General features: G+C 37.3%; 1 pseudogene; it reads left to right on the forward strand.

Moving 5' to 3' along the window:
* The first annotated feature begins 8,285 nt into the window (after positions 1-8,285).
* Positions 8,286-11,281, forward strand: LOC125775499 (NADH dehydrogenase [ubiquinone] 1 alpha subcomplex subunit 9, mitochondrial-like; annotated as a pseudogene).
* The last annotated feature ends 8,679 nt before the right edge of the window (positions 11,282-19,960 follow it).

Raw genomic sequence — 19,960 nt, forward strand, 5'->3', positions numbered from 1 at the left:
TATTTTGAACTATAGTTGTTACAGTAATTTTACTGACATGAATTGGAGCACGACCAGTAGAAGAACCTTATGTATTAGTAGGTCAAATCTTAACTGTAATTTACTTCTTATATTATATTATTAACCCCTTAGGAAATAAATGATGAGACAATTTAATTAATTAGTCAATGAGCTTGAATAAGCATATGTTTTGAAAACATAAGATAGTAGAAATCAACCTTTCTATTGACTTTACTAAATCTTGTTGACCACATATAATAAATCAGCATTAATTTTAACCCAATAATGAATAATAAAAAATTTAACGAAAAAGGTAAAAAACTCTTTCAAGCTAAATACATTAATTTATCATAACGAAATCTGGGTAAAGTCCCTCGAGCTCAAATAAAAACAAATGAAATAAATGTTAACTTAACATAAAATATAACATTAAACACATCACAACCTAAAAAAATTACACAAAATAATATGCTCATAAATAAAATTCTAGCATATTCAGCCATAAAAATTAAAGCAAACCCCCCTCTTCTGTATTCAATATTAAATCCAGAAACTAATTCCGATTCACCTTCTGCAAAATCAAAAGGAGTACGATGAGTTCCAGCTAAACAAATACAAAATCAAACCAAACTAATAGGAAATAAAATTACCAAAAATCAAATACTTTATTGATAATAAAAAAAAAATCTAAAATATTATAACTTCCAATAAAAAACACAAAAGATAACAAAACCAATGCTATTCTAACTTCATAAGAGATGGTTTGTGCCACAGCCCGTAAACCCCCCAACAATGCATAATTAGATTTAGAAGATCAACCAGCAATTATAACAGTATACACTCCTAAACTAGTACAACATAAAAAAAATAGTAAGCCCAAATTAAATGAAAACAGCTTAACAAATAAAGGAATGCATAATCAAGCAACCATAGATAAAAATAAAGAAAATATAGGAGAAAAATAGTAAGAGATATAATTTGATAAAAGAGGATGAGTTTGTTCCTTAGTAAATAACTTAATCGCATCACAAAAAGGCTGAGGAATTCCTATCAACCCCACTTTATTTGGTCCCTTACGAATCTGGATATAACCTAAAACCTTACGTTCTAAAAGAGTTAAAAAAGCTACTCTAACTAAAACACAAATTACCAAAATTAAACTTCCAATAATTGATAAAATAAATTCTATAAAAAACAAGTACTATTTGTAATATAAATTACATAAATAAATTCTAAATTTATTGCACTAATCTGCCAAAATAGTATAATATATTAATCATATTCCTTATATAAAATATTATTATTCTAATACCTGGTCCTTTCGTACTAAGATATTATAATATATTAAAGACAGAAACCAACCTGGCTTACGCCGGTCTGAACTCACATCATGTAAGAATTTAAAAGTCGAACAGACTTAACATTTAAGCGGCTACACCTAAAAATATATCTTAATCCAACATCGAGGTCGCAAACTTTTTTATCGATATGAACTCTCCAAAAAAATTACGCTGTTATCCCTAAAGTAACTTAATATTATAATCACTACTAATGTATCAATAACTCATAAATTAATGATTTTAAATAATTAAAAGTTCATTAAATTTTAATATCACCACAACAAAATACTTTAAATTATAAAAATAAAATTAATCTAAAAAATCTAAACAACATAAAGTATAAAGATTTATAGGGTCTTCCCTCTGCTAATGGTAGGCACCTTGTCGTGGTGCAGGGGCTTAAACCGCAGCACAGCACGGCATCTCCCATCCACCATGGATGATGCTGATTAGCATCTCCCCTGGGGGATGGCGGAGGCCGCATGTGTGCGGCGACCAAGAGCTACCTAATCCAGGGTGTTATGCGACCCGTGCCCATTGAATGATTTGCAGCCAGGAGGTAAATTCGGCTGTATTCGTACGGAGCCTTCCCAACACCGGGCCGCCTTGGGAAGTAACGGTGGCCTTACTGCGTCACGGGGCTCTGGCGCAGCGGACTTTTAGATTCCCCTTTCGAAGATTAGACCGGGAGGCCCACAACACAGGCCAAACGGTCGTAAGAACAAGATGGAACAACAACAAAAGAACAAACAAACAACGGCAACAACAACGGCAAAAACAACAACGACAACCGAAACAACAACAACAACAATCGGAGCAACGGACAGAAGCAGCAGCAGCAGTAGTACCACAAGCAAGAGTGGCCCAGGAGCTAGAAGAAAATTTAGCTTCCTGGATGCCCTGTCGCCTAAAGAGCGAGCATTCTTCGAGGAGCACGCACGCGACGACGACGATGTGCCCTCTTGCAGCGGTACACAGCGTAGTGAGTCAATAAAGACCACGGTAAATCGCGCAAATGTGCCCCCGCAACCCCCTCGAGCAGGATCGACTGCAGAGAGGAGGGTGGTTTCACGAAAGTGGAATCAAGGGGTGAACGTAAACGGAGACGGCAACGAGGGAACATTTCACGTACCCCGGAGCCAGGACAGCGGAGCGGAGTCACTCTTAAGTGGTACCTAAGATTCCTGGAGGACGGCATGACACCAGAGTCAGCTGAAAAGCGGGCTCTGAGTAGGAGCAGTGGGAATAACCCCTCCCAACAATGCACAGCGCACAGGTGCCAACGGTGGATCGGCGGCAACCAGACGCAGAAATCGAAGGCGTCGCCGATCTCGCGCTGCCTCGCTGGAGGAACGGAGCGAAGCAAGGCCGGCGCCCCAAGAGGCACCTAGAATGGAGAAGAGGAAGAGTGGCCAAATAACACCTCAGGAGCCACCTAGACCAAAGAGGGTAAGAGAGGACAAACCACAGGAGGCCAGTGGAAAGCGCTCCAACCCCAACCAGCAGCCAACCGCAAGCCGCAAATACGCAGAGGCTGTGAGCAGCATTCGGATGGCTGTGTTGCCCCGCAACTACCTGGCGGAGACCCTGGGATCCGAACGACTGACGGCTCTCCAGGACTGCATTGTGGATGCCCTGTCTGTCGGCGAAGGCTTCACCGGAGCCTTTAACGGCATATTTTTCAAGGGCGGCATGCTGCTGGTTGACTGCCAAAATGAAAAGTCGGCCACCTGGCTACAAGGGATCACACCAAAGTAAGGAGATTGGAAGGGTCCGGCCCTGTGTGTAAGAAGGGGTGAAGAGATTCCACAGCTACACAGCATGGTAGCGTTCTTCCCTAGAAGCGCAGACAAAGGCTACGACATCGCGCTCAATCTGGTAAGGAACCAGAATGAAGGTTTAAGTACCTCGGCGTGGAAAGTCGTATTAAGCAAAGTTGAGGGTTCTGGGTGGAACCTCAACATAACGATGGACGATGAGTCCTATAAGTACATTCAGCAGAAGGGATTCAGGTTGAATTTCCGCTTCGGCAAGATCGTTGTGAGGCCATGGAGGCCCAAGACCACGTTATCAAGCCAGGGAGCTACGACGGGGATGACCGAAGCACCGGCTCCACCCGTAACCCGCCCAGCAGCGCATGAGGCAACTGCGGCTGTGGTTTCGGGAGGGCAAACTGAGTCCCCCAACGAACCCATCTCGGCTGGGCAGGTTGAGACCACCGCCGCGGTTGTTGACAATAGCAACGAGCTCCCCAACAAGCAAGGAGGTACGCTGCCATCAACCCAGGAGCTTCTGGAGGAGCTGGAGATGCAGGCCGCGGAAGACATCGTGGACGAAGACCTGCCTCTTACAGAACCCATCTTATAAGCTCTAGAACCGGCATGGAAGTGGCTCAGGTGAACCTGCATCACACATCGGCGGCCTCGGCGGTCATCGTGAAGAGGTTCATCTCGGATAACCTGAGCATCCTTCTAATGCAGGAACCCTGGGTTTTCAGAGGAGAGGTAAGAGGCCTCAACACGAGAAATAGCAAGGTAATCTGGGATCTGTCCAGCGAGAGACCCCGTTCCAGTGTAGTCGTTAGAGCCGATATAGACTTTTTCTGTATTTCAGAGTTTCTAACGCAAGATCTGGTGGCGGCGCAGGTGAAGGACAAGGAAGGGTCTGACTTCGTCCTCGCATCCGCGTACTTTCCGGGAGAGACAGCCACAGCAGTGTTCGCAGGGAGGTCCTAGACATCACCCTAAGTAACGACAGCATGACCGGGCTGATCTCACAGTGGCGGGTGTCAACAGAGCCCTCACTGGCAGATCGCAGGATCATCCGTTTCGTTCTGGGGGTGGCAGTCGGGGACCGACCTCCGACTCGTACCACGCGAAATACGAACTGGGCTACTTTCAGAAAAATTCTAAGCAATAATATAAGCATAAGCGTAGTGGGGCAGGCGAATGGTAGGTCCACCGCAGATGGACTGGAGAGCAGACTGAGTGCCATAAACCAGTCCATTGTGGACGCCTATCATTGTGCCTGTCCAGTGAAAACGACCACCAGCAAACAAAGCTGCCCCTGGTGGTCCAGTAAACTCTCAGCCCTCAGACTTAAGGTGCGCAGGCTTTTCAACAAAGCCAAGCGCACAGGCAGCTAAGAGGACTACAAACGGCACCTAACAGTCTACAACAAGGAGATTAGGCTTGCCAAGTCAAACAGTTTCAGGAAATTCTGTGATAGCGTCTCCTCGACCCCTGAGGCAGCTAGACTGCACAAGGCGTTGTCGAAGGGTAAGACGGACACAGTATTATCCTTAAAAGACAAGACGGGACTTATACGACAAGCGCGGAGGAAAGGGCAGATACACTCCTACAAACGCTCTTCCTGGGGACAGTTCAAGCGGACCTAACGCGTACAGAGCGGGTAGATCCACGAACACTGCTCTGTACCAACTCACGTCTGAGCTACGGGGTTCACTGGACAATGGCGAGGTTGCGATCTGCGCCTTCCTTGATATTGAGGGTGCCTTTGATAATGCGTCCCACACTAGCGTTATCAAGGCACTCGAGAGAAGAAACGTCAACCCTACGATACGCAGACCGATAGAAGCCCTTCTGCGCACGAGGGTTGCAGAAACATCGGTAAGAAATAGTAAGATACGTCTTGGCACCACGAGGAGTACTGTCCCCTCTGCTATGGAGCCTGATAGTAGACGAACTACTCGAGCTGCTCACCAGCAATGGAATCCGCTGTCAGGGATACGCGGACGACGTTGTCATAATGGCGAGAGGCAGATTTGAGAACACTCTCTGTGACATTGTTCAAAGGGGCCTAAACCTGGCGAAAGGATGGTGCACCACGGTAGGGCTAAACATCAACCCAGCAAAAACCACCGTGATCCCATTCACTAGGCGGAGATCTCTTCCGGGCCTGAGGTTCCTAACAATTGGGGGCACAGAGGTGGAAATGTCAAAAGAGGTCAAATTCCTTGGCCTCACCTTAGACTCAACTTTGAGATGGGGCAAGCATTTGGACTTAACGTTGCCCAAAGCAACTAGAGCGCTCATGATATGCAGACGCCTGGCCGGCAGATCATGGGGATGCAAGCCTAATATCATCAGATGGCTGTATACCATGATAGTAAGGCCTATCGTCACCAATGGAGCGGTTGCCTGGGCCGGCAAAGCAGCACAGTCCTCTGTGATTCAGAGACTAACAAAGCTGCAGAGACTTGCATGTGTCTGTGCTTCGGTGGCAATGCGCACATGCCCCACGGTGGCACTGGAAGTCATACTAGAGCTCACACCGCTGCATCAGGTGATCAAGCTAGCAGCAAAACACACCATGCTGCTAATGTCAGCAGAAGGCTGTGGAAGAGGGAAGATAGTGTCCTCTAAACAGATGGATGCTCTAGCGGAAAGCACACCGAGAGAGGAGAGGGAGCGGTACTGGCGGCAGGCAGCAAGTATGCATCACGCCAAGCTGCTTCTAGGAGGATATAACTTCTCCAGGTTCAAAGAATTAATGAACCTTCCCCATGAGAAATTCCGTCTCCTCGTCGCAGTCTACACAGGGCACTGTACACTCAGGAAGCACCTGTCCAACATGGGCATGGTCTCCTGTGCTACCTGCCGGTTCTGCGACTTGGAGCTAGAAACACCAGCACACCTATTCCTGGATTGCTCAGCAATCTGTGGAAAAAGGCTCAAGGCCCTGGATTCCGTATATATCAGCAGGGATCTCATCACCTCACTGGCGCCCGGCAAACTACTGGAACTGTTCAGGCTGCTGGGGCTCTGGGAGGTCATGTGATATAGAGAAGGGCACGTTAGACCCTAGGTCGCGGTGCAGAACCTCAAATTTTATTCTATTTCTAGGGTCTTTTCGTCTTTTAACTAAATTTTAACTTTTTAACTAAAATATAAAATTCTACTATAAATTTATATGAAACAGCTTATACCTCGTCCAACCGTTCATACCAGCCTTCAATTAAAAGACTAATGATTATGCTACCTTTGCACAGTTAGAATACTGCGGCCATTTAAATAAACTTCAGTGGGCAGGTCAGACTTTAAAAATAACTCAAAAAGACATGTTTTTGTTAAACAGGCGGGTAAAATTTTTGCCGAGTTCTTTATACACACTTATCATATAAAATTACATAAACAAAAAAAATACACTAATTCTATCATTATTCCTTTTTATACTTAATTAATAAAAAAAATTTTATAAATAAATTAAAATATAATAAATAATATAATTCATAAAATAATTTATAACAAGCTTTATAATGATTGCTAATTCTAAGCATACATTTTATACTACCACTATTAGTTTTTAATAATTTATCTTAAGGCTTATCCCTTAAAATATTCAAATAAATAAATTTTTCAATTAAATAAATAACCAAAAAATCAAAAAATATATTAATTTAAAAACAAAATAAATTAATAAGTAAATTTTGATCAATTTATATTGATTTGCACAAAAATCTTTTCAATGTACGAGAAATGAAATGCTTTACTGAATAAGCTTTAAATTGTCATTCTAGAATCTAGATACACCTTCCGGTACATCTACTATGTTACGACTTATCTTACCTTAATAGCAAGAGCGACGGGCGATGTGTGCATATTCTAGAGCTAAAATCAAATTAACAATCTTTAAAATTTTACTATCAAATCCACCTTCACTAAACATTTCAAAATTAGATCCGTTTAAATAAATTTATTGTAACCCATCTCTACTTAAACATAAGCTACACCTTGATCTGATATAAATTCTTATAAGAATTATAGAAAATTATTATTCTAATAAAATATTCTGATAACGACGGTATATAAACTGATAAACAAACTTAAGTGAGGTTCATCGTGGATTATCAATTACAGGGCAGGTTCCTCTGAATAGACTAAAATACCGCTAAATTTTTTAAGTTTCAAGAACATAACTACTACTACCTTAGTGATTGAAATTACATTTTAAATAATAGGGTATCTAATCCTAGATTATAAATAAAATTTACAAGCTTCAAAACCTCCATAATAAAATTTTTTAAATTTAAAATTTCACCTAATAAATTTAATATTATTTTTATATAAATAAATTTTAACTCACACTGAACAAATTTTATTTGCATTATTTGTATAACCGCGGCTGCTGGCACAAATTTAGCCAATACTCTATGAAATTACTATTTCCAAATTTCTTTGATTAATAATACTATTTACTGAGAATATAATTAAATTTTACTTACTATTTAAATAAACAAAAATACACGCAAAAACTTACATATGAAATAAATCAATAATAAAATTCAAAGCCAAAATAAAACTTTAATATTAATTAAATTATTAAATAATATTAAATAATAATATAAATAAACATTAAACTAAATAACATTAATAAATCAAAAAAAAAATTAGATTAGATGAAAATAAAATGAGTTAGTAGTATCTCCTAATCAGCAATTACCCCCTAAGTAATATACCGTTTTTGATTAAAAAAATTAGATGAAAATTAACCTTTTATATAAAATTAATTACACATAATCTTAATGTTAATTTTTTAACTTAATTTTAAAACTAACATTACTAGTATCAATAAATACTAATAATAAAAAAAAATTAGTATATAAATTGAAATAATAATTAAATTAAATAATAAAAAAAAATCATATTGATCATTAGTAGTTTAATTAATATTTAAGTTTCATCTAATTTTTTTTTTTTTTTTTTTTTTAATAAATTTTATAAATATTAAATTTATTTATAAATACTTTATCATATATTTATTTTAGATGAATATTTATCTTTTATAATTATATAAATATTAAAAATAAATAAACGATATACCAAGTTAAGATTAATATATATATATATGTATATAAATATTTAATTAATTAATAGATATCTATATTCATATAAAAAAAAACCTTAAGATTCATAGATGAATAACAGTATTATCAATTTATTAGTATATAATATAATCTAACATTATAAACATTGTTATAAATTAATATTAAAAATAAATTTATTATAATCATTTATCTATTTATATGAAGTTGATCTTTTAATTCTCGGAAATGTCTATATTGGAATTTTAAATTATCTAGATTCATAAAAATTTATTTTTTAAACTGTACTTTTTTTATTTATTTAAATATTTAAATATATATTTACAATTAAGCTATATATACAACTTAAATATAAGTATAGAAAAAAAAAATTAGTTGAAAACAGCTTATTTCATTTGAAATAAGTTAATTTCATTCAATGAATTGCCTGATAAAAGGGTTACCTTGATAGGGTAAATAATGCAATTAGTATTGCATTCATTACAGTACTTGTCCAATAAACTACGAACGACAGCAAAAAAAAGAAAATATATATATATATATATGGCGACAAAATATTGAATATGATTCAATACAAAAATATAATAATTTAAGTTTAATGTATATAGCATATAAAAAATAATTTTTTTCTAAAATAAGCCAAATATTTATGTTTTTATTAATGATTAAAGTTAGAACTATTTTTTTTCTTCGTTCGTAATTTATTGGACAAGTACTGTATATTTAATAGAATTAAACTATTTCTAAAAGTATCAAAAACTTTTGTGCATCATACACCAAAATATATTTATTATTTATTACAAATAGTATTAATTATAAGAAAGTACATCTATTAAATCAATCCTAATATTAATTTCAATAAAAAGATAAGCTAATTAAGCTACTGGGTTCATACCCCATTTATAAAGGTTTAAATCCTTTTCTTTTTAATTTTTAATAATTCAGAAAAAATTATGTTTTTTTTATCTTAATAACAGGAACCCTAATCACTGTATCCTCAAATTCTTGATTAGGCGCCTGAATAGGGCTTGAAATTAACTTGTTGTCATTTATCCCCCTAATAAATAGTAACAATTTAACATCTACAGAAGCCTCATTAAAATATTTTTTAACCCAAGCTATAGCCTCAGCAGTTCTACTGTTTGCTATTATAATAAGGTATTTAAATAATTACCCGATTATTCAAGATAATTCTTCTTATAGTAATTTAATAATTATTTCATCCCTACTACTAAAAAGAGGGGCAGTACCCTTTCATTTTTGATTCCCCAATGTTATAGAAGGGCTTTCTTGAATAAACGCTCTTACCCTAATAACATGGCAAAAAATTGCTCCTCTAATATTAATTTCTTACACAACACAAAATACCTTTATATTTATAGCAATTATTGCCTCAACTGTTACAGGATCATTGGGTGGACTTCAAGGTATAGGAGGAGTAAGGTCACTATCAGCTGATGTTATGTAAACAAAGGCACAGCTGAGAGGTGCCACTGTAGAAACGCCAAGTGTAGTCCGGGGTTGAGTTTCTATTTGAATCCAAGATGGCCGACTTTTAACCGGAAAATGGTTGCATTGTGTTATTTTCTTAAAATTTATGGAAAAGTTGTCCCAAAAATATTGGTTATATGTAAAAGTTTAATATATTTTCAAAAGAAAATCGTTTTATTTTAATATGTATTCTTAAAGATGAGAACAATATGAGCAAATACATGAAAAATTAAGCTTTTTATTTATGCCTCTTTTTAACTGTGGTAAGTCAATAAATGTTCACCACAGAAAAATGTTACGAACAAATAAGCAACCATGCCGAATAGTGGGGTCTAGATTATACTCATTCACAACCACATTTACATTTTTGCCATCGTAACGAAGGTTTTTGCAAAGACAATTTGTTTTAGTTTATTTCATGGTTAAATCCTTTGCGATGGTTTATTTAGTTATTTGAATTTATAAAAAGTGTTTACAATTTTCATGGGACGATAAACAACAGATCGGCTGCGATTTTATTCCAATAAAAGTACGAAATAACCAAACATGGCCACGTTAATATTGCTGCGTAATGGGTCTGGTGCTGTTACAATTTTATGATTTAAGAGATGAAAAAGAGATACGCGATGCTATGAAGTACTCAAATGTAGTTATCAAATTAGTTGGTCGTGAATTCGAGACAGAATTTTAAATTCAATGACGTGTTCGTGGAAGGTGCACGTCGCATTGCTAGGTAAGCTAAAATTAAAATTTATTTTAAAAGATTTACCATGCATTTTTTAATTTTTTTTATAGAATCAGCAAAGGAGCTGGTGCAGAACGCTAGTCCCAAACCAATGAGCTTTGTGCTTGAGGGTGAAAGCAACTTTTTGAAGAGCAAATACTACGGTGAGCACATTCGGATGTTGCATAACCTATTCTAAATTACACTTAGAATCCCGGTACTGCTGGTCAGGTTTATCAGGCTGTTGGGTAGGTTTTGAACAAAATTGAATTTACATACTTACTAATAGCTAAACACCCACCTTGCAGACCAAAGCGTTACCAGTTGAGCGAATTAATTGACTGGTTTCATCGTGTTATGCGTAAAGATGAAAAATGGTGGGGATACCGTCATTAAGACATGTGTTGTGATCCTACCTTCTTATTGAAAGCCAAGTTCACGAATGTATTACCGATGTCGTTCCCTCCAACATACCGTGGTTGAAGAATTTTGGTGTACAATCCATGGAAGAGCAAGTACCATGAGAATTATGACCATATCGTGCTGCGCAATATTATGATGCCGAATTGGGGTGTGGGGGGAACCAGCTCCACCAAAACCGATAGAACATCGGGATAAACTACGCAAATAATAAACAACACTCATCAAATGAAAGTTGGCAGCGTCGGTGACTAAGCAGCGATTTGAAAAAGAAACATTTGCATCTACGCGAATTACAATTCGTCTTTACATCTAGTGAATTATGGTCGATTATGAATGGTGTGGAAGTTGATATTTAAACTTTAAAAAACAAATAAATGTAATTTGGCTAATACTGATATTTAAACTTTAAAAAACAAATAAATATAATTTGGCTAATAATGAGCCGCTATTAAAAGTTAAGGAATTTGAGTTGTATTTTTAATTGGGCCAAACAAGTTATTATCGATTTGAATAACTTCAAACGGAATATATTTCGAACAATCATTTATTTTTTTAAATACTATGCCGGTATCGCTACTGAGCATGGCAAAATAGTGTTGCGTGAGCTAATTTAAACTACTTTTTACTACTATATAGATATTGCAAATTCAAAAAATAATTTCTTTAAGAATCCTTTTTATTTAAAAACTTAGCTTAGAACTAAAAAATAGTGTGGTAAATCTGTTAGGATAATCAAACACTCCATTTGGGAATGAGTAGGATTCCTGATCGGCGGCGTATAGCTAAATTCTGGCATTTAAAACGTGTGCGTAGTTTGTGATTACAAAAATTTATAATTAAAATATAGAAAACATGGCTATTATAATTATCTCCTGATTTATCTTACAATAAAACAATGTGTTTTACTGTTCAGACGAATTGTTATGGTACGTAATATCAAATTTTTCACAATAGTTATCTCTTATGGTCCACTCATTATCAAATATAATTTCCATTTTGTCCATGAATAAGTTAACTAAAACGCTTAAAAATATATAGCATATTTTTCTATATCATGAAGGTATAATTAATTTTTGTTATAACAGCTAAAAACTTTACTCTATAACAAAAATTGAAAATAGTATTTATAAATGTACAAATATAGTACTAAAAATTTATAATTTAATATTATAGCATTTTCGCTTTCTGCAACCCGTTTTAACCTCTATGGCTGAGCTCAGGCCACCAAGGGTTACAGCCTGGCGAACTGTTGACGGCCTAAGTTCTTAGGTTAGCTGCGAATACCCAATAAGCAGTCCCTGACCAAGAGCGACAGGAGAGGAGGGTTCGGCTTAAAAGACCTGAAGCATCCTACGAATCTCCGGTGACGAGGTGACTCGATGCCGCCTCAAAATAAGCATCCACAACCCCATAGAGGGTGGCCTCGAGGGATCACCTACCCACGAGAGGGAGGCAACATAGCGACGAGGGACGCTACAACGGAAATCGTAAGGAAAATAAATCCCCAACTGTAAATGCTCGGCCGGGGCAACAGACCGCAGATAGCAAACCTGAGAAACGCAGGTTAGCTGTAAATAACAAATACAGCCCCCGACTAAAATAAAGAGCACAGCAGAGACGACAACGCAAGAAATCACGCAACGAAGTAGGACCACGATTTTGACACACGATTTGGAAACGTTTGAATTTGGGCTGACGGCTGTGGCATTCTGTTACCTCAGTATGCAAGAGTGACATCTCTCGCCACCCTTATTCACCAGAGGTGGCCATGATGTTGTTATTGCGAAAGTACACTTGAGGGGTAGGTTAAGGACTGTGAATGGCTTTTTTTCTATGGTGAATAGGACTTTCCCTACTCCTCTATACCGTGGTGGACTTAATCAAACTTCTCTACGAAAACTAATAGCTTTTTCATCAATCAACCACTTGGGATGAATATTAGCAGCCATACAAGCAAATGAATCAATATGATGTATTTATTTCTCTTTTTATACATTTTTATCATTCAGATTAACCTTTATATTCAACAACTTTAAAATATTCCACATTAATCAATTATTTAATTCATTCTTCAATTCTAAAATCCTTTAATTTATTTTATTTTTAAACTTACTTTCACTAGGAGGGTTGCCGCCGTTTATTGGATTTTTGCCCAAATGATTAGTTATTCAACTATTAGTGTTAAAAAGTCAATATATATTAATAACAATTATAACAGTTATAACACTTATTACATTATTTTTTTACTTACGACTATGCTTCGCAGCATTTATGCTTAATTATTATGAAAATAATTGAACTATTGATATAACTATTAACAACATTTCTTTTAAGCTAATATTAATTTTATCATTTATTTCTACATTTAGTCTAATCTTAATTTCTATAATTTGTTTATTCTTATAAACTATAGTGTAAGGCTTTAAGTTAATTAAACTAATAGCCTTCAAAGCTATAAATATAAGTATAAATCTTTTAAGCCTTAATAATTTTTTACTCCTTTAGAATTGCAGTCTAATGTCATTATTGACTATAAAGCCAACTTAAATATTAATTAAATTACTAATGATTAGATTAATATAATAATGATTAAAAAGAATAAATTCTTATAAATATATTTACAGTCTATCGCCTAAACTTCAGCCATTTAATCGCGACAATGGCTATTCTCAACAAATCATAAAGATATTGGAACTTTATATTTTATCTTCGGGGCCTGAGCAGGAATAGTTGGAACATCTCTTAGAATTTTAGTTCGAGCTGAACTGGGTCACCCAGGAGCATTGATTGGAGATGATCAAATTTATAATGTAATTGTAACAGCTCTTGCTTTCGTAATAATTTTCTTTATAGTTATACCAATTATAATTTGTGGGTTCGGAAATTGACTTGTTCCTTTAATATTAGGAGCCCCCGATATAGCATTTCCACGAATAAATAATATAAGATTTTGATTATTACCCCCTTCCCTTACATTACTATTAGTGAGAAGTATAGTAGAAAACGGAGCTGGTACAGGTTGAACAATTTACCCACCCCTATCATCTGTTATCGCACACGGAGGAGTTTCAGTTGATCTAGCTATTTTCTCACTCCACTTAGCCGGTATCTCCTCAGTTCTAGGGGCAGTTAATTTCATTCTTCTTCTTAATTGGCGTAGACACCGCTTATGCGATTATAGCCGAGTTAATAACCGCACGCCAGTCGTTTCTTCTTTTCGCAACGTGGCGCCACTTGGTCCTTCCAACGGAGTGGAGGTCTTCCTCTTCCTCTGCTTCCCGCGACTGGTACTGCGTCGAATACTTTCAGAGCTGGAGTGTTTTCGTCCATCCGGACAACATGACCTAGCCAGCGTAGCCGCTGTCTTTTAATTCGCTGAACTATGTCAATGTCGTCGTGTATCTCGTACAGCTCATCGTTCCATCGAATGCGATATTCGCCGTGGCCAACGCGCAAAGGACCATAAATCTTTCGCAGAACTTTTCTCTCGAAAACTCGCAACGTCGACTCATCGGTTGTTGTCACCGTCCAAGCCTCTGCACCATATAGCAGGACGGGAATTATGAGTGACTTATAGAGTTTGGTTTTTGTCTGTCGAGAGAGGACTTTGCTTCTCAATTGCCTACTTAGTCCGAAGTAGCACCTGTTGGCAAGAGTTATCCTGCGTTGGATTTCCAGGCTGACATTGTTTGTGGTGTTTACGCTGGTTCCAAGATAGACGAAATTACCTACAAGTTCAAAGTTATGACTGTCAACAGTGACGTGAGTGCCAAGTCGCGAGTGCGTTGACTGTTTGTTTGATGACAGGAGATATTTCGTCTTGCCCTCGTTCACTGCCAGACCCATTTCTTTTGCTTCCTTGTCCAGTCTGGAGAAAGCAGAACTAACGACGCGGGTGTTGAGGCCGATGTTGTCATTACAAATGAAAAATAAATTAGGTATTGAATTTCTCATCTGCAAGTATATTCAATATGTCTACAGTGCAAACGGCAATAATTCCAAATTTCAAATAGCTTCTACCCAAGCTACAAATTAAAATACAAAATATTTACCTACCATCAAACATAAAAATTTCTCCCAATGAGTTGAATACTGATACTAATTTTGCGAACAATATTATATTAGGCGATATAAACGGGTGACATGCACTATGAGGCCCCCACAATACCAACTCCAGAGGAATAATGTTTGAAAGTTATATACTACAAAATAATCTGTGTATTCTTAACAACGGAAAATATATTCACTATTCCACTCACCATACCATGGATAATATGATACGAGACTCTCGCATTGGCTCTTATTTTTTCCTCAAACGCGTTCCCTGATTATTTGACAGCGAAAGAGATCAGGGAATTTCGATCAGCTGATTTCAGAAAAGGCGAGATGCCAGAAGTAAACCGCTTTAATTACTTGACGAAATTAGTGTGAAATGAAATTTCATTGAACTGTGCGAACATATTTTGGCAAAATAAATATTTATGTAAATTAATTAATGATTTTGCATTTTAACATTTATATATGTATGCATTTTAAAAGTGTTTAATTTAGCGTTTTGTATAATTTATTAAATATCCAATCTAATATTTTTCAGCAGTGGCATCATTGGCAAATGTTATAAAAAATGTGAGTTTTGACAACTCTCTCTCGAATCAAAGAATCTCGTATCATATTATCCATGACCATACTTTATCTGCGATTGACATTTCAGCATGAGCATGTAGTTTTTTATCGAAAGAGATAAATTGTGACACGGTGGATGATACGCCCGGTAGTGATCATCATATAGGGAAAATTCTGCGAGTACTATCCACAACCATAGATTCAAAAGGGCAAACGCAAACTGGAATCCGTAATTAAGAAACGAGATTTACCATAAAAAATTCCTCTCTAGTTAATCGGAGATTAAAAGTTAATCTCAGATTCCCAACTAGATTTGCGGTGTTATTCCTAATTTTATCGATAATTTTTGCGAAAATGGGAGAAATGTCAAATGACAAAGTAAACAAAAATGGCCGACAGCGAGGGAAAGAGGTTAGTAAACTTCTTTTTAATAAAATTATTATTTAAAATATATGTGAATTTGTTAATTTTTCAGGAAAAAGAGATCAAGGTGGAACAAAGAGGAAGTTCAACTTCTTTTATGTTTGTGGGAGGAAAAATTGGCACAGCTTCGTAGTGTAAAACGTAATTCTCACATTTTTAAGGATATGTCTGTAGAAATGGCCACAAATGGGGCATGTATATTCCGCGAATGAAATTCGTGTGAAAATACATAATTTGACAAATAAATACAGGTAAGCTTATTTAATTGCATGTGCATTTACTCATATAAAATTTTCATAAAATTACAAGAAATTTTTACAGAGATGAGACATGGGAATTCTACCCTAAAATAAATAGTATCACCGGGGCTATAAAAGCTTCAATTTGGAAACATTGGTGGAGGAGAGCACAGGTTAGTAAAACAAAACAGCCATTTTAAAAGTTTATATTTATTTTTATAAACAAATTTATTACAGTTCACGAAGTTGTAGACTGTGCATCACCTGTGGAACCTGCAAGGAAAAGAAAATAAACATACTTCAAATAATATTCAAAATGAATTTTTGGAGGAATTCCGGGCTTCAAATAGAAAAATTAAGGCGAAAATTGAAGCAATTAAGGAGGATGGCAGGGAGGCCCTTCAAATTGAAAGAGAAAGAAATGCCATCCTCGAAAAATTCTTAGAAGCATTTAAGCAAAGCATATAATAACATATTCTTGAAAACGTGAGAATTACGTTTTACACCACGAAGCATATATCTAGTCCAGGAGAAGATTTTTGTATTATATATATATCTACATATATTAATATCATCGGCCACAACACCCGCGCCGTTAGTTCTGCTTTGGGTCTGGTAGTGAAAGAGGGCAAGACGAAATATCTCCTGTCATCAAACAAACACTCGCACTCGCGACTTGGCACTCACGTCACTGTTGACAGTCATAACTTTGACGTTGTAGATAATTTCGTCTATCTTGGAACCAGCGTAAACACCACCAACAATGTCAGCCTGGAAATCCAACGCAGGATTACTCTTGCCAACAGGTGCTACTTCGGACTGAGTAGGCAATTGAGAAGCAAAGTCCTCTCTCGACAGACAAAAACCAAACTCTATAAGTCTCTCATAATTCCCGTCCTGCTATATGGTGCAGAGGCTTGGACGATGTCAACAGCGGATGAGTCGACGTTGCGAGTTTTCGAGAGAAAAATTCTGCGAAAGATTTATGGTTCTTTGCGCGTTGGCCACGGCGAATATCGCATTCGATGGAACGATGAGCTGTACGAGATACACGACGACATTGACATAGTTCAGCGAATTAAAAGACAGCGGCTACGCTGGCTAGGTCATGTTGTCCGGATGGATGAAAACACTCCAGCTCTGAAAGTATTCGACGCAGTACCCGCCGCGGGAAGCAGAGGAAGAGGAAGATCTCCACTCCGTTGGAAGGACCAAGTGGAGAAGGACCTGGCTTCGCTTGGAATATCCAATTGGCGCCACGTAGCAAAGAGAAGAAACGACTGGCGCGCTGTTGTTGACTCGGCTATAATCGCGTAAGCGGTGTCTACGCCAGTAAAGAAGAAGAAAATTACGAGTATATACATATATATATGTGTATGAATTTTTTTATTTTATATTGTTATGTATGTATCAGAGACCTGCACGAGTAATTAAAAAAGTAACATGTTAGCAAGAGGCGATGCCGATGCGGCGAGTACACGCTACGTAACGGTACTTTGGCATCGTGGGCATCGGCATCGTGGGTATCGGCAGCGCGGCATCGCCGATTATTATTATGTTACTCAATTAGTATTGTGCGCGAAGAAAAGAACTGGCAAACAAATTAAGTTCATATTAAATATTTTTTATTTTTAATTCGTTGCTTATTTTGATCGAAAATAACGAAATATATTTAATTTATTTTTATTTATTGAAATAATTTATGTTTAAATGAAGAGAATTTTATTAATTTTTTCCTAATATAAGGTAAATACGAAAGAAAAATCACAAGAATTTGCTTTTATGAATGTATGTACTTCGTTTCATCTGCCATTGACGATACCAGATAGTAATCGTACGATGCCACGATGCCGCGATTCCGATGCGCAATGTTACCTTCGCATCGTGGTAATCGTCAGAAGTGTTACTTAGTAACGTAATCGTGCGATGCCTACCTTAATCGTGCAGGTCTCTGGTATGTATATAAATTTTAAGTTTTTATTAATTATTTTGTTTTTCTTATAAATTATTTTCTCTTGTTAATGAATTAATATTGTTATATTGTGATATATTAATATGAAAAATGAATTGACTGTAAATGAAAAAATTAACTGATAAAATAAAACACATAAACTTACATAGAAATAGAGCTATAGATTTTCTGATGTTCTCTGCATTAGGGTCGTCGGTTCCAGAAATGAATAATGGATCAGGTGCTCTCGTGGGTGTGCGCTTTCGAAATTTGTTTGCATTTGCAATCATTTCGTGTTTATGTTATCATTCATTTCATTTACAAAATTGTGCAAGACGCAAGAACATTTTATTATTAATATAGCTTTTTAATATCGTTGTCAATTCCTTTCTCTATCGTTCTAAACCTCGCCTTCAGCTGGCCAAAAGCGTTCTCCACAACCCTTCGAGATTTAGATAAGTGGTAATAGAAAATATTCTCGTGATCCTCAGCGGCTTGGTTATAGGGATAGGGCTTCATTAGAAACGGAGCAAAGCAAAACGCCGAGTCTCCAAGAACTACAATTGGGACATTAGTGTCACAAAGTTTTTTCGCATTCTCTTTAAGCAGAGAGTTTTGCAAAATTCTTTTCAAGTCGGATTTTTCAAATATTTGGGAATCATTACAATGACCAGGTGCTCCAACATTAATGTACATAAACCTATGTCTAAAAAAATGTTTTAAGTATTTTCCAAAACATGTATGTTGTTAACTTACCTGTAGTCTACGAGGGCTAGTAAAACCATTGAGTACCAACCTTTGTAGTTGAAATAGTCAACAGCATCAGATGCGGAGGGTCTAATCTCAATATGACATCCATCTGAAATAAATTGTATTTGCATGTTATGGGTAATTGCTAACTGACAACGGGATCCGCTGCCAAGGGTACGCGGACGATATTGTGATATTAGCAAGAGGTAAATTTGAGGATACTCTCTGTGACCTAGTACAACGCGGTCTGAATCTGGCAAAGGGGTGGTGCAGGGGAGTTGAATTAAACATCAACCCCTCGAAGACAACCATCGTCCCATTTACAAGGCGCAGGTCCCTACCCGGCCTGAGGAACCTCACACTTGGGGGCAGAGAGATTGAAATGACTAACAAGGTTAAATACCTAGGTCTCACTCTGGATTCTACCTTACGATGGAAGCAGCACGTGAACCAAACGGTAGCCAAGGCAACAAAGGCACTGATGGTATGCAAACGGCTGGCGGGTAGATCCTGGGGATGTAAGCCAAAAATCATTAGGTGGTTATACACCATGATTGTCCGACCGATTATTACATACGGGGCGGTGTCCTGGGCCTCCGTGGCGGCACAGGCTTCGGTGGGAACCCAACTGGCCAAACTACAGCGGCTGGCATGCTTGTGCATGACGGGTGCCATGCGGACCTGCCCCACGGCGGCTCTGGAGGTCCTGCTGGAGCTCACACCGCTCCATATAATAATAGGTCAAGTAGCCAAGAACTCACTTCTGCAGATAACAGCGGAGGGTGGTGGCAAAGGCAAGATAATTTCGTCCCAGAGGATGGAGAGAATAAGTGGTGATATTCCTATTGCCTTATGGCATCAGCAAAACGACCCACTTAACAAGGAAGTTTAAGGTTACCCTTGGTAGTAATAGTGAGTGGAACGACACCACTCTTGAGCAAATGCTAAGGGATAGCACACTGAGGTGGTACACCGATGGCTCGAAGACATCGGAAGGAATAGGTGCGGGTATCGCGGGTCCGCGTACCAAGCTCGCCATTCCGATGGGAAACTTTCCGAGCATTTTCCAAGCCGAAGTTCTGGCCATAAGCCGGTGTATTGAGATAAACCTTCACCGAAACTATCGCAACGAGCGAATAGCTATAATCAGTG

The sequence above is a fragment of the Bactrocera dorsalis genome, chromosome 1 (genome assembly GCF_023373825.1).
Source record: "Bactrocera dorsalis isolate Fly_Bdor chromosome 1, ASM2337382v1, whole genome shotgun sequence".
NCBI classification, from domain to species: domain Eukaryota; kingdom Metazoa; phylum Arthropoda; class Insecta; order Diptera; family Tephritidae; genus Bactrocera; species Bactrocera dorsalis.